The sequence below is a fragment of the Lissotriton helveticus genome, chromosome 4_1, assembly GCF_964261635.1.
Source record: "Lissotriton helveticus chromosome 4_1, aLisHel1.1, whole genome shotgun sequence".
NCBI classification, from domain to species: Eukaryota; Metazoa; Chordata; class Amphibia; order Caudata; family Salamandridae; genus Lissotriton; species Lissotriton helveticus.
In genome coordinates this window covers 61,975,409-61,990,028 of record NC_136063.1, presented here as the reverse complement: position 1 = coordinate 61,990,028, position 14,620 = coordinate 61,975,409, and the positions used below count along the sequence as shown (strand labels likewise).

Genomic DNA, 14,620 nt, shown 5'->3' with positions numbered 1-14,620 from the left:
CAAGACAGCCAAGCTAGGAGTCCTCAGATTACACAGCTTGGAGGAGGGTCATCTGGTCGCACCATATCTTAAGGATCAGTTTCCACTTGCCATTGGGTGCCAGGGACTCCTTGTCTGGGTGCACTGCACCCAGTCTTGGTCTTAGGCATAGGTATCTCACAGAGCACTGAATCAAGGCCTGGTCATAGATTTGTCTCCCAGCCAAGCAGGGAAGCTTTGCCTGGGCAACTTGATCCTGTTTGGGCACTAAGGGCCAGATGTAGGAAGCCTAATACCGGTTAGTAACGGCCGAAATTACCGAATTGCGGCCGTTACCGACCGGTATTAGGTTTTTCAGATGTAGGGGCCTAATTTAAGGATTCTGTAATTTACCGAATCAGTAATTTAAGGAATCGGTAAATTACCGAATTCTTAAATACCGATTCAGTAAATTACCGAATCCTTAATGTAGGAAGCACTCACTTGTAAGGATTCGGTATTTACCACCAACTACAAGTTGGTGGTAAATATCGAAAACCCTAAAAAAGCAATGTTGTGCTTTTTTCAACTGTGCCATGTGTCAGACATATAGGGCATGTATGTGTGCCACATGTGCACCCATGCACTATACAGGGGTACAACAGTGTGTCAATGTGACAGCCTGCCACCCTTGTAAGTCTACCCCCTTTTACCAGTTTGGTAGTTACCGAATCGGTAATTCTCATTCATTCCTATGGGCCTCCAGGGCCATAGGAATGAATGGGGAATACGAATTGGTGAATACCGAATCGGTATTTACCGAATTTTACCGATTCGGTAAAATTGACCAAATCATTAGCTACATATTATTTACCGATTCTAAAATACCGAATCGGTAAAATTCTGTATTTTAGAATCGGTAAATGATATTTACCTGCATCTGGCCCTAAGTGACACAGAGGGCCGGGATAAGGAACCCATAGCCAGTGGGCCAGCAGGAGCTCTGAACAGGGCCCGGTCAGAGCTTCTTTACCTGGACACATAGGGGAGACATCCACAGACTTGCAAGATCTTATCCTGGGGACTTTGGGACATAGTGGTCTAAAGAATGGAGCTCAAGTCTGGATGCTTACACCCTTTAGCCAGCTGGAGCTCTGACTCAAGGTTTGACAGAGCTTCTGAACCTAGACAGGCAGGGGATGCCTCCTTGAACATGTAGGATCCCTTGCCCAGCACTTTGCGACACAGAGGGAGTAGGAAGCCATTTTTTATGTGGTAGTGCCATTGTAAGGACAAACTATGGAAAAAGTCCAGAACACCCTTATTGGTTTACAGGGCTTAAGGTAATAACCCCAAGTTCTCTATTTTTTGAAGTGTGGTCGAGCAGCTCGGGCTTATCAGAGGGTAGAGCTAAGCATTTGTTGTATAGAGTCAAAAAATGAGAAACATACTCAAGAAGAAAATTAGAGACCAATTTAGAAAATAACACAGATTTGTATATAAATTTAGACACCAAGATCATCAATATCAGGTAAGTACTTTCGGGGATAGTTCTGAGGTGTGAGCCTCAAACACGGTAATGTTATGGTATGGGATAATCATTCACTGCATAAATACACTTATGAAAAGTTTTGAGGGATACCTTTAGGCACTTTAGGTGCTTAGGGACCAAGGTTCAAGAAACCATCAGCAGTTCAGGTTTACCCGCCCTGAAGAGTCTGGGAGCACAGGTCTGGTTGTGTTGGTATCATTTAGCACTATACTGTAGAGTGAATGGCAAAGATACCTGCAAAAGAAAGGCTGCAAGTGGGAACTTGGAGACAAGTCTAGCAAAACCCAAAGGGGGGTTCGGCTCTTGCAGGGCTCTGGAGCACAGGGACACAGTTGAATTCTATGAACCTGGGCTGGGTGGCTCGGGTACCGAGGTGTTTTAGCCGGCAGTTTGCAGTAGTAGGAGGCTCTCACTTGTCCGAATCCTTCCCTGTCGTCATGATGGGAGTCCCAGGTACCTTAAACATGGTAGTACCATAATAGGTATAGACTAGCAAAGACCTATACCTCTTAGTTTAGAAACCTATCACAGTCATTATTAAAAAAGAGACCAAAGTTATGTCTCAACCAATCAGCATTATTCACCCTCTACAACACTCCTGTGAGAAGCCCAGTACCTCAGACTTTCGAGAACTAGTGCTAACATAAATATACTGAGATAGGAAAGGTGACCTTCCCCAGGGGAGGAGGGACAGTCAAATGTGAATCTAACAAAGCTTCCAAAATTGAACATCTACAGTTACAGGTAAGGCACACGCGAAAGCGGAAGGAACGACCTGCAGGCTCCTAACTTCGGAACTTAGGGATTTCCCTTCACAAATCTATACTGTTGAAAAATCGGATGTTTTTTTAAACCAGCGTAATAATGAGGAAGAACTGCAATGAGCAGGCTCAGATTTAAATAGCCTTGAAAAAGCCCTGGCGCGAATCGCCAAAGGGGGCGAAACACGTGTCGGCTGTTCATGCTTTTACCTGAATCAATAAAGATCTCCTTTCTATAAAAAAATGGACTTTTTGACTCAATTTACATGAGTAAGGATTCAGCCTGATGAAAAGAAGATTTTTTTGTAAACACACTCGCCACCCTTTAAAGACAGTTATAGGTAAGTAACTCATTTCTTACTCCAGTATTGAAACTTTCACATATTCACATGTTCGAATCAGGATAGCAAGCAGAAGTACATATACATTAGCATAGACTTCTCAAAAGAATCAATGCGCTCATACACGGATATAGATATAACTGAATCATAACATCCAGCAATCTGTAATTAAAAAACAATATTAATCATAAGGACATTAATGATACATATATCCATCTGTGCATTAAAATAGTAAACAATTGATAATTATGGATATGTGCATACTGAAATAATGGAAGGAGGGTAGACAGGCATGGTTCATCTTATTTGAAAATATGATGGAGCACTGCTTGGCCTTCCGGTATATCCTTGAAATTTACTGAATCCAAGCAGGAATGTTGAGTAAATATGAGTAAATATGTGTCTGTTCTTCCATATTGCTGTAAGGCAAATTTCAGGAAGCAACACTCCCCCAAATATAGCTGCAGAAGAAGGTATAGATCTTGTGGATTGAGTTTGGACTTGTGAAGACAATGATCTGCCTGCTTTCTGTTATCAAATTGTATGGCATTTGAAATCCATTTAGAAATGCTCTGCTTGGAGAGCGGGAAACATTTTCTTGGAGTGCTGTAAGTTACAAAAAGTTGAGAAGTCTAGCGAACAGCTTGCATTTTTTGCAGATAAAACTTTAGGCATCGCCTGACATTCAGCGAGTGAATCAATTGAGTGAAAAACCTTTTTTTACTGTTGTCGCAGAATTTGGGAAGAAAGTTTTAAGTGCTACAGGGTCATTAAGATGAAAGTCAGAAGAGACTTTGGGTATGAATTTTGTATTTGTGCGGAGAAGAACACCATCAGTCCAGAACTGCACAAACTGTTCCTGTATAACGAAAGCCTGAATCTCACTAACTCTTCCAACTGAAGTTAAAGCGAGGAACAGAGCCAGGTTCCATGACGGGAATTTGATGTCCACTTTGTGTATTGTTTCAAAGTGATATTTCATTAACTGTAAGAGAACAATGTTCAACAGCCACAAAGGAGGTGGAGGCATTACTGAAGGAGAAGTACAGAAGTTTCCTTTCAGGAACTCTTTGATTATTCTAGAAAACCATAATGGTGGAGATGAAAGATATCTGCTAAAATGGGAAATAGCTGCCCAATGAACTTTTCTGGAATATACGCTAAAACTGCCTGTGCCAAATGTAAAAAATATGGTATAACAGCTTGTTGGCAGCAGAGGCAAAACATATTCTACTTGAGGCAGTGTGTTGTTTGTACTGTCAGCCGGACTGTGGCTAGGATTTTTCTACACTCCCTTGGCATGTTCAAATGTCGAAACTCATGGAACTCAGGAGCCATGCCTTAAAGTGGAGGTGCCTCGGATCCGGGTGTGGAAATTATCCTTGGTTCATTGTCAGATGATTGGGGAGAATTATAAGATGTGTTGATTCTGGCACAGGAGAAGTAATTGTGTGTACCAGTGTTGACATGGCCAGGCTGGAGCAATGAAAATCTGTTTGCAGGGTTCTGCCTTCATCTTCCTGATGACTCTTGGAAGGAGAGGATTTGGCGGAATAGCGGAGGCAAAGATGCTGGACCATGCAACTGAAAAGGCACTTCCCCATGAACCTCACTAGTGATGCCAACTCACATAGAACCAGCATTTGCAGATCTGGAGATTTGGGAACAGATCCAAGTCTGATCTACTCCAGAGAAAGAAGATCCTGTCTAAAGTCTGCTGGTGCACTTCCCACTCATGGCAGGAAGATGTTAATCTGTTGAGTGTATCTGCCATAGTATTTTGTCCCAGAACATGCTCTTCAAGGAGGCAGATCTTTTACACTTCTCTGGAAAGTGGGTGAGAACTTGTGCTGCCCTGCTTGTTGTTGTAATGCATGGGTGTCGTATTGTCCGTATGGACAAGCACTGTTGAATGATGTATTCTTGGAAGAAAAGCCTGCAGGGCCAGATGTACTGCCCTCAATTCCAGTACATTTATGTCTGATTGACTTTGAGTTTGGTTACACCTTCCAGGGATTTATCTGTAGTGATCACCAAAGGGGCTGCTATCTGCTGTAGGGATAGCTCAATTGACAGATGCTTCTTGTCTGCCACCGCTCTAAGGCTTTGATTATTTGTGGAGTAACTTTGATAATGGCATTGAAGGAACCGTCAGACTGTATCCACAGCTTTCCCAGTTCCTCCTGAACCGGTCACATTTTGAGGTGACGGAATGGGATGAGGGGTATGCATGATGACATCATTCCCAAGAATGACATGCACAGTCGGACCGAAAGAGACTTTTTTCTTTGGATGGGATTTGTTAGCATTTCAAGCCGTTATTGTCGTTCTTCTGTGGAATACACCTTTGAAAATATAGTGTCTAACTTGGCTCCTAGAAAGACAATCGTTAGCGATGGGTTTTGTTTGGATTTTTGTAGGTTAAGAGAAAGACCCAGTCACCGAAACTGAACTGTGCATGCATTTGTGGATGCTAGCACTGCTGCCTTGGACCGTGCCTTGATTAGCCACTCGTCCAGCTGTGGAAAGAATTGATGCTGGTGTTAGCTGAGAAATGCTGCAACCTGTGCAAGGCACTTTGTAAAAATCCTGGGTGTGGACTTGACACCAAAAGGGAGCACCCTGAACTGGTAGTGGCATCCAACAACCATAAACCTTAGATATTTCCTGTGCTTTGCATAAATAGGTATGTGGAAATAGGCATCTTGGAGGTCTAGGGTGGTCATAAAGTCTTGCTGGTTGAGGTGCTTTAGAACTTACTGAAATAAGACCATCCAAAACTATTGCTTTTTCAGGTAGATGTAGTAGTAGATGAGGCTGGGGACAGGCTGTTCTGCTCTTGGAGCAGAGCAGTGGAAGAGTGGTTTGCATTGACTGTTTGGTCAGCCCTCTCAGGCCACCCAAAGGAGTCATGCGCACTTGTCCTGTTCTCCATGCAGGCTACATTCAAGCCTGCTTGTAGAAAAAGCCCAGGCCCCCATTCCCTGATTGAGCATCGAACCAGGAGGCTCAAAATCAATCACAACTCTGCACTGCAGTGTTGTGATTAATCGGAGGAGCATGGGTGCTTACCAATCACAACAATGTGATTGGTCAGTGGAGCCTGCTTCCTGTTCCTCGAGTTCCACGAGGAGAACAGGAGCAGATACGCTGGACCCGGCGCAAAAGTATGTTTATTTTTTCAATTTAAAAGAAAAAAATGTGCTTGACCCCCCCACATCCACCATGCTACCCCCACTCACGAACCGCCTCGCCACCCATGAGCCATGATGGCCACAACTATACAGGGGGAGACCAAACCATATACTAAAGAAGTAGAGTGGGAACGGCAACCGAAGTTGAGACTAGACCAGAAGACACAGAAGAGCTGGATACACAAAGAACCACTTGAGGTAAGTAACCAGGAACCTCACAGAGTTTGTGTGCAAAGTGGAAACACAGCCGCGTACTCAATGCGAGTCAAGGGGAACGTTGCGGTTGAAGTTTCAAGAAGAAGGACCCTGAAGAAACCCAGTGGAAGACAGAAGTTTGGAGATTCAACCCACTTGTGGATAGCCCAGGATACCTACACCTCAGAATCAGGGTGCATAGGTGCAAAGTGATGTCGGAAACTGCCACATACCACAATGGAGGACTTCAGAAAAGTTGTCGCTGGCGAAGAAAGTGAGATTGGCCAGTGGAATCCAAAGATAGATTCTTGAAGAGGACTACTTGCAAGCAGATGGGACATAATCTATACCACTCAGGAGTGACCAGGAGGCATGGAAGACCAATGACCACTGATGATGCAATATGCAGGAGAGTTGACAGTGCAGCTGTGATGGCCAGGCAATGCTGTGGAACACCTGGAGACGTTCACAAGCTGTCCCACGTTGGAAGTCAAGAACCAAGGGGTCGGTGTCTGGCAGGAGCACCAACAAGTCTTGGCAGCAGCAACAGACATGGCAGACAAACAAGGTGCAGCGTTGGGACTAGCCATGTTCAAGGGACTCACCAAGTGCTGGAGAGTCAGTGCAGACCCTGAGCAAGCTGGACGCTCACTAAAGCCTAAGAAGACCCTCCAGAGGACCCAAAGGCACAGGAGTCTCAAGAGGACCTCGAGCAGCTCACCAAGGATGCAGGACCACGGTTCAGATGATGTGGTGAGGACAAAGATCTTGACAGGAAGAGATGCTGGAGCCTGAAGATATCCGGAGGACAAAGTCAACAAGCCTTGGCAACGGCAAGTTGACACGGTGCACAAGGGGTGCTGTTCCAGCAGTTCTGACGAGGGACACTGGCCTAATTTTTGCTGAGAAGACAGTGCAGGCCGGGAGGAGGTTACAGAACCACCACTTGTGTTGCTGGGCCTTTCAAATTCCATGGGCCATCAGGAGCAGCAGACCAGTCAGCTGGGTTGCAGTGCCAGGAGATGCAGGGGAGTGACTCCGTCTCTCGAAAGGGACATTCCTTCGGGTGTCTTTCATACCCACAGGCCTGGAGAAGAACCTGGATGAAGCACATGCACAGATGATGCAGAAGACTGGCAGGGCAGCAAGACCAGGAGCAGCAGGAGTCTTTCTTGATGCAGTCTTGGTTCCCAGGTGAAGTTCAAAAAGTTCCAAAGTGCCCAGATGGTAGAAGTAAAAGTGGTTTTGGGTCTGAATCTTGTCCCATGAAAAATCTGAAGAGCCACCCACAGGTAAGCCTTTAAGTCCCCAAGGAAAAGGGTTGGGTCAATTCAGGGATCCCTCCCAGGGGATGGTCTGGACAGAAGGGAGGATACTCCCATGCCCTTTGTCCAGTTTCACACCAGAGCCAGGCAAACGGCTCCCTGAACAAGTTCCAACTGGAATATGCAAGCAAGGCACCAAATGTGCCCTTCAAAGCAGTCAGTTGGTGCTGGCAAGGGACCCCACCCCAGCCCAATACAATAAGTCATGTCTGGGAGGTGATCACACTTCCCGGTGGCAGGAAATCTATTGTTCTACCTTCCCCTGCTCGACTCAGCTTAGCAGCAGGAGGGCAGAAATGTGTCTGTGGTTAGTAGCAGCTCTAGCTTGGTGTTAGACCCTAAAAGGCTAGTACCAGCAATGCAAGGGGGCTCACTAGGGGAGGCCCCCGGCACATGGGATCCTGCATTCAATACTAAAAGTGGTGTTGGGGCAGGATTCTAACATGTTTGATACAAAACATGACTGGTTTCGGTGTAGCCAATATATTGGCTGCACTGAAACCAATTGCACCGAATTGTAATTTACTTGATGCCCACTATTGGCCAGATGTATCAAGCAATTTCACCCTTTCTGTGTCTATGGGAAAATGTGTTCGTACATCTGGCAATATATGTATTAAATAGCTGCCTTGGAAAATCGACTCCGGGGGTGTGTAGGGGGTGTCCTGCTCATGCAGGACACCCTCACACTTCTAACCAAGCACCCTGCCTTCAGGATTGAATGGCATGCCTTAGGAGTGACCTATAGGTTTTAGGTGCAGTGACCTCAGACTTTAGGACACTTATATCTGTTTCAGGAGGTGCTAGTACCAGGTTACACAGGCTGCAATGGCAGGCATATCGTCACAATTTGAGTGGTCTCTCCTAGGTGGCATAATACATGCCGCAGCCCATGGGGGACCTCTGGTGTACCTATCTCCTGGGTACCTTAGTACCATATACTAGGGACTTAGAAGGGTACACCAGTAGCCAATTAGGAAGGTACCAAAGTACTTACCATAGTCACATGTAGGGACAAAGCACACTGACTGGGGTCATGATTAGGAGGCTCCAAGTCAGACTCGTCAAAAAGCAGTAAAACACCAGAAAAAAGTGGGGATAAGCATGAAAGCAGTTCCTACTTTTCTACAGTATCCTTGCTAGCATGCGGCGTTTTGCTCGATCTGACATAAGATGATTGAGGCAGTTGACTTTGCTGGAACTAGGGACGGCAAGACTACGTATTCGACGAATAGGAAGTGTAACAGTACTGTTGATACCCCCTCTGTAGAAAGGTTGTCCCTTTCCTCTGGATTTGCAAAAAGGAGTTTCCAGAATTGCAACGTCCCCAATGTCTTGGCAGTATCGGAGTCTGCCCTGATTGTTTTGAAGGCCTCCTCTACATGATTTCCAAAGAAGGCCTCTCAGCATAAGGTAGGTACAAGATCTTTTTTTGAACTACCTGACGGAATGAGTTGGCTTTGAGCCACACTTGTCGCCTACGAACCCGCCGCCCCTGTCAAGTGTCTGTACCCTGTGATGGCAACATCTATGTCTGAATCTATAATCTCACTAGATGCTATTTCTCCTTCAATTAAGATCTTTTTATCCTTCTCTTTAGCATCCTCAGGAAGCTGGTTGATGTAAGAGGCAATGTCTGACTATATATGGCAGTCATACCCTCACTGTTAGCTCCAACATGGCACAAAATGGCTTGCCAATGGAATCTAGGTGCCTGCCATCCTTTTTCGGAGGAGCAGTGGTGCCGAGGATTTTTTGAGCAGCGTTGAGCTACTTGCATGACCACTGAGTCTGGCTTAGGGAGCCCTGTGAGACACACTGGTGCATTATCTGTAGTTTTGAATTTCTTTTCAAGGCATGGAGGTACAGCTGGTATAGAAATTGAGGTCTTCATGATCTTAATGCCTTCTTCGCAGATGTAGTCTATTATGGGTATGGCACTGACAGATTTATGGGACGGTTCCTTAAAATCATAAAGAAAACAGTCAGACTGTATAGAAGGCATTGGTAAAGGGAATCTTTTTGTTTGCTGCACGTCCCAACAGATTATGGAATCCTCCTATACGCTCTGGAGGGAAATCTACCGGAGGCAGTGTTGATTATGCAGGAGGAGACATCATATATTTGTTCCATTCTGTGGCAGTGTCACGAAGCTCCCCTTCCCCTCTCTCTTCGTCTGAAGTGGAATTAACTGTGAGTATTCAGCACTGAAAGCATCGTTGGAGTAGTTGTCTGCACTGGAGATCCAACTGGTGGAGATGGAAGTTTGGCCGCAGGCAATGAAGGTGGTAAGCATCAGCAGTAATCCTCTAACAAGAATTGGAGAGCCGAGAGTAAGGCAGATGGCATCATCACCACCTCTTGTTGATATTGCTGATTACAGGCTGGGCATAATAAGTCCGGCCATAGTATTCCTGCTCATCCTAATCATCATCATTAGGTTGACCCTTAATGTGCAAGTAAGACGGACTATAGGCATCTCCAAAAGTACCTTCCCTTTTGGGATCTTCTGCTTCTAGGAGATGAGTGGGCAGAAGAGGCGTGATTTTCCTGGGGGAAGTATGTTCTGGGGCAGTCACAATAGTTTTGTATTGTTTGTCTTGTTTTTCAGTAGGTGCATTATTTTTCGTTGTCAGTGATTTGGCCGTTGACAGTGATTTTGGTGGCAACTGAGCCTTTGTCTACGGATGGGCTTCTGCTGATGGTTGTGTCATTGGTGATAGAAGTGAACTCCACAACAACGTCATTGCCTCTGGTGATACAGACATCTTCGTTGATGTTGTGTCTTTGTTGATGATGCTATCTTAGTTGACGATCGTGTCTTCATCGACGATGGCTTTTCCAACAAAAATGGCGTATTCATTGATGATAATATGCTTGCCAATCATGGCTCCTCCGTCAATGGCAATTCTTCGACTAATTTTTTGTAGATGACATGGACTGTAATTTGTCCACGGCGAAGAGTCTACCGGCTTTCTTGACAATGACAATGGAATGGTGGACAAGATCGGGGTCTGACTCGATGACGAGAGAGATGTTCTCGATACTGGGAGCAGTCAAGAAGGTAGTCAACGTCTATGTTTGAGAAGTTTAGCCTTTCTTTGTCAACTGTGCTGAAAAACTATTTTTCATCAGCAGAGAGCTCATCAAGTATCTTTCTGAAGAAGGGTCTTTGAGTGTCATTTTGAGCTCTGGAAGTGGTGTTGGAGGCTCAAATACAGTTGGTTCTTTTCTGAAAGACCCTTTTTGCACTCTGAAGATGAGTCATGAGAGAACTTTTTGTCACATTTACTATGAGACTCTATAGTTGAATATGACAGATCCCTCTCCCATGAAGAGCCTGCGAGGCAATGCCAGTTACCATTGCTGTGACAGTGCGGATGCACTGTAGCACTGTTTAAAAATCTTTCCATAGCACTACTGGTGCAGCATCACTGTTCAGGCAGTGTCACTGTGTGTGCAGCATCACTATTGCATTGTTGCTTGAGTATAACTTTAGCACTGCTGGAGCAAGACAAATGCTGCACTACAGGCAACATCTCTCCCAGGAGCTAGTCGTGCAGGATGATTATAGCCCAGTGCCACAGTATTTTTATTGTATTATTAGATTACTGTGACTACAGGAAGGTCTACTACAGTGAGGATTTACAGTTTTGACCAGAGGTAAAGAAAGGAAAAATAATGTTGTCCTTATTTTTGTTCCTTTTCAGTATTCATGGATACAAACTATGGATCACACACAAGTAACCATTGTGGTTGGCTCCCTTTCTCTGTTATCATTCTCCTGGGGTTACAGTTAATCCATATAAAATCAGAAATTTGGAAGATTAATCTCCTCGCTCGTTCACCTGATTCTGATGATATAGGCTTAGTGAATATGTTTTTTGATCCTGCTTTACTATAAAAATAAAAAGCATATTTTAGTCTGTGTGTGCTTTTGGTCCTTGAGTGAAGGCTTTCTTCTTGCTAATCCATGAGGCGCTAGTCGCCATCAATCAAATTTATGCACCAGGGGGAGTGCCTGGTTTTCAACAAGTCTTGGTATAGACTGCTGGGCATTTTCCAGGCGTGGGTTGAGCTCAATGGTTTCCTCAGCTCATTCTGTACTCTGAAGCTTTCTCTACAAGGGATGCTGGGCCCTGTTTAATTTAAAGGAAAACCATACTCAGGTGAAGTGAAAAAAGGGTTGGAGCTATAGACATCAAAGGGAATGTTACAGCGATGTGGCAGGCGTGTTCTGGCAAACATCTGTTTTCTTGTGTTACTACACATCACACGAGCATTATCTTTTTTGCTTCCAGATATCTCCTTTTCCGCTTTGGTAGGAAGCCTCCTGCTGGTGATGCCGCGTCTCTGGTTGATGTGAGGAGGACTAACCACACCCAAAGCCGGACATGGACCTGCTACTGACATCTACAGTTATCATTATGCAAACTGATGGGTTTTGTTTTGCAGCTTGATTCCAATGTTTGTCTTCTTCCCAGGATGATGTGTATGGGAATCTCCTTTATGGTCATTTCTTTTCTACAAGGTTTAGGATTAGATTATAAGTATTAACGCGCGTAGGGACACATTTATTTTTGGAAGGAAAGAGTAAAGGCAGATAGTGGAGGAGCACTTTACGCCCACCTATTTCACTTTACCTCACCAGAGATGTCCATCAGCCCCACTGACCTCACTGTAAATTGGCAAGGGCCACCATCAGAGTGGTTCCTGTCCATGTTTCAAAGGTTTGACGGACAGCCCAGTCAAACATGACAGGCTGCAAACAAACTTTTGAAATACTTTTAATTTTTAAACTTTTAAAAATAGACTCCCAAAGCAGGAGTTTGTTTTTTTGGGGGGGGGGAACTAATGGACTACACACCATGGGACATTTCTTCTGTGGTTCATTATTTTTTATCCCTGTCCCTCACCACCAGCCTTTACAAGGCAGCTTTGGATAGGAAAAAACTGTTAGCATGAACACGGTAGTCTGCCCCGACTCGAAATTGAGCTGGTGGACAGGGCGTTTGGCAAAACTCCTCTTTCACAAAGGCTCAGTGTTTCTCACACAAGGTAGGTTGAAAGATAATCTACACCTGCCTGGGAATGGAGGGCGTTGAGAATCAGTGAAATGGTTATTGAACTCTATTGAAGTCTACACCTGACTTCGCAGGAAGAAACATGAGAACCGATGATGAACTCAATGTCTGTGCATCGAGGAAGATGAGACCAATGATGTAGATACAGAAATAGATCTATGAAGATCCTACATGATTAAGTTCTAATAAACAGAAAAAGGGGCCTGTGCATTCTGGCGTAGATGAACACTCCACAGGATGATTGGGAAAACCCTATTGTTTTTTTTAGATAACCCCCACCCACCAGGGTTGCCCATGGTAGCATGCTTCATCATCGGGTTCTTGCCTTTCCACTGCCGACCCACGACCTACGAAGCACACAGGAGCACTGAATAGTATAATAAGATGATGAACGTGACTAGGAGTGGGAGGGGTCTTGTGTAGAAGGTTCAAAATACCTGCCTCATAGGTTGGTGAATCTTTTAAGCTATCAGCTAGACCGTATGGTTAAAAAACTTGGGAGAAATTGGGATAGCTAGGTGATAATGCACCTGCCTTCCTATAGGTCTAGATGGTTTAAGCCTATCCACAAGGCTTTTCATCAGGACGAAGGAAATTATCTCCACTAAGGTAGTGCTCAAATTGACCCCTCCTGCTCCTATTCACTTCCATCATCTTATTATACTATTCAGTGCTCCCGCAAACTTCCTAGGTCACAGCACGCCCTGTTCTTCAGCAGAAGGGGTTTTTACCATCATCTTGTGGAGATATAATCTATGACATAGCTGACAGGCCTTCTTTTGTTTGTTAGAATTTAATCAGTAGGAGGACAGGCCTTTTCTTCGAGTTTACCTCTTACCTCCACTTGTTTTTTGATAGCCTACATGAGTCTGAGAAAGAAAGGTTAAACCCAATGATTTGGCTACTGAACTAGACATATGAAGACAATCAGATAACAGATAATCTACACATATGTGAATGAAGGAAGGAGAGACACAATAAAGTAAATGTATGACAATAGTCTACACCTGACAATCGAGCACAGAGAGACCAATGATGTTGGTAATGAACAAGATATAATCAGGTAGTCTATACACATCTGCAAATCGAGGGAGTAAAGACCAATGATGTTGTTATTGAACTAAACTTATAAAGATAATCAACACCTGTTTGCACATTGAGGAATGGAACTAAATGTATGAAGATCAGTTACAACCACCTGCAACAGGAGAAATGTGAGAACCGATGTTGGTATTGAAGTAGATGTATGAAGATAGTGCACACAAGTCTGTGAATGAGGCAGAGGAAAATCAATATAGTGACATCAAAACAGACTAGACAGGGAATGGCATCATTGACGTCTCTCTCCAGCCATGGGCAACAGAAAACTGTTCCTTATGTCTATGGTCATTCAAGGATTTGGAGTTTGAAACTACATCTTGGGATCACCAAATTCTGTAGATAGTAACTCCAGATGTATGTACCTTTAAAAACTTAATCTAGAGTATGTATAGGTTATGCATGTTTACCCCCATGAGAATCCATTTCTTAATATTTTGGCTGGTTTTGTAGAAGGGTATTCAAATGTATGGTAGGGTGACATTTAACTGTATTTTGTAAGTGTCTGTATGATTTTGTGTTTTTATTGGCTGCTCTAACTGCCTTGGTGGTTGTAGATATATTTTCCGTCTGCATATTACCCAGTATGTGTCCCTTGTGTCTGTGTGCGCATGTAAGCTGTGTTTGTATGAATGCACTTTGTAAAGGTCACACATATTGGCTTTATCAGATCCTGTTATGAACTGTCTTCATTATTTAGGATGCATTATACTTAAGACCTGTTTACAGCTTAGCATGTTTATACTAGAGTTATTGAGGAATCCAGAATGGAAGTAATTTTTTAAACATATGTTGTAAACCAAAAAACGTTTGATTTCTTTAATAAAAATGCATAATTATATACAAATATACAGGCCTTTCAGTCAGTACTGTTAATAAATTGGTCTTATTTATTATTTTATTTTTTGAGTTTTATATAGCGCTGGCTAGACCCGGAGGTATCAGAGCGCTTTACAAAGGTTTCCACAAAATTACATCAGTTACCAGTTGCATTAGTTTCTTTAAAAACATTTCAAGAGTGTAAAGACGAGATTCAACTGTCATTCACATTTTGCTTTTATCAATCACAGCATGCACATTGGGCTAAGCTAAGTCCACTTTACTCATTGGCT

At 43.9% G+C, this 14,620-nt stretch overlaps 1 protein-coding gene across 1 annotated transcript in view; it reads left to right on the top strand.

Moving 5' to 3' along the window:
* Nucleotides 1-12,066, top strand: part of LOC144826944 (uncharacterized) — a 203,670-nt gene extending 191,604 nt beyond the window's left edge. Inside the window, exon 8 of the mRNA XM_078685406.1 lies at nucleotides 11,628-12,066. The gene's annotated coding sequence lies outside the window, so the exon portion shown is untranslated. The remainder of the gene's footprint in view (nucleotides 1-11,627) is intronic.
* The last annotated feature ends 2,554 nt before the right edge of the window (nucleotides 12,067-14,620 follow it).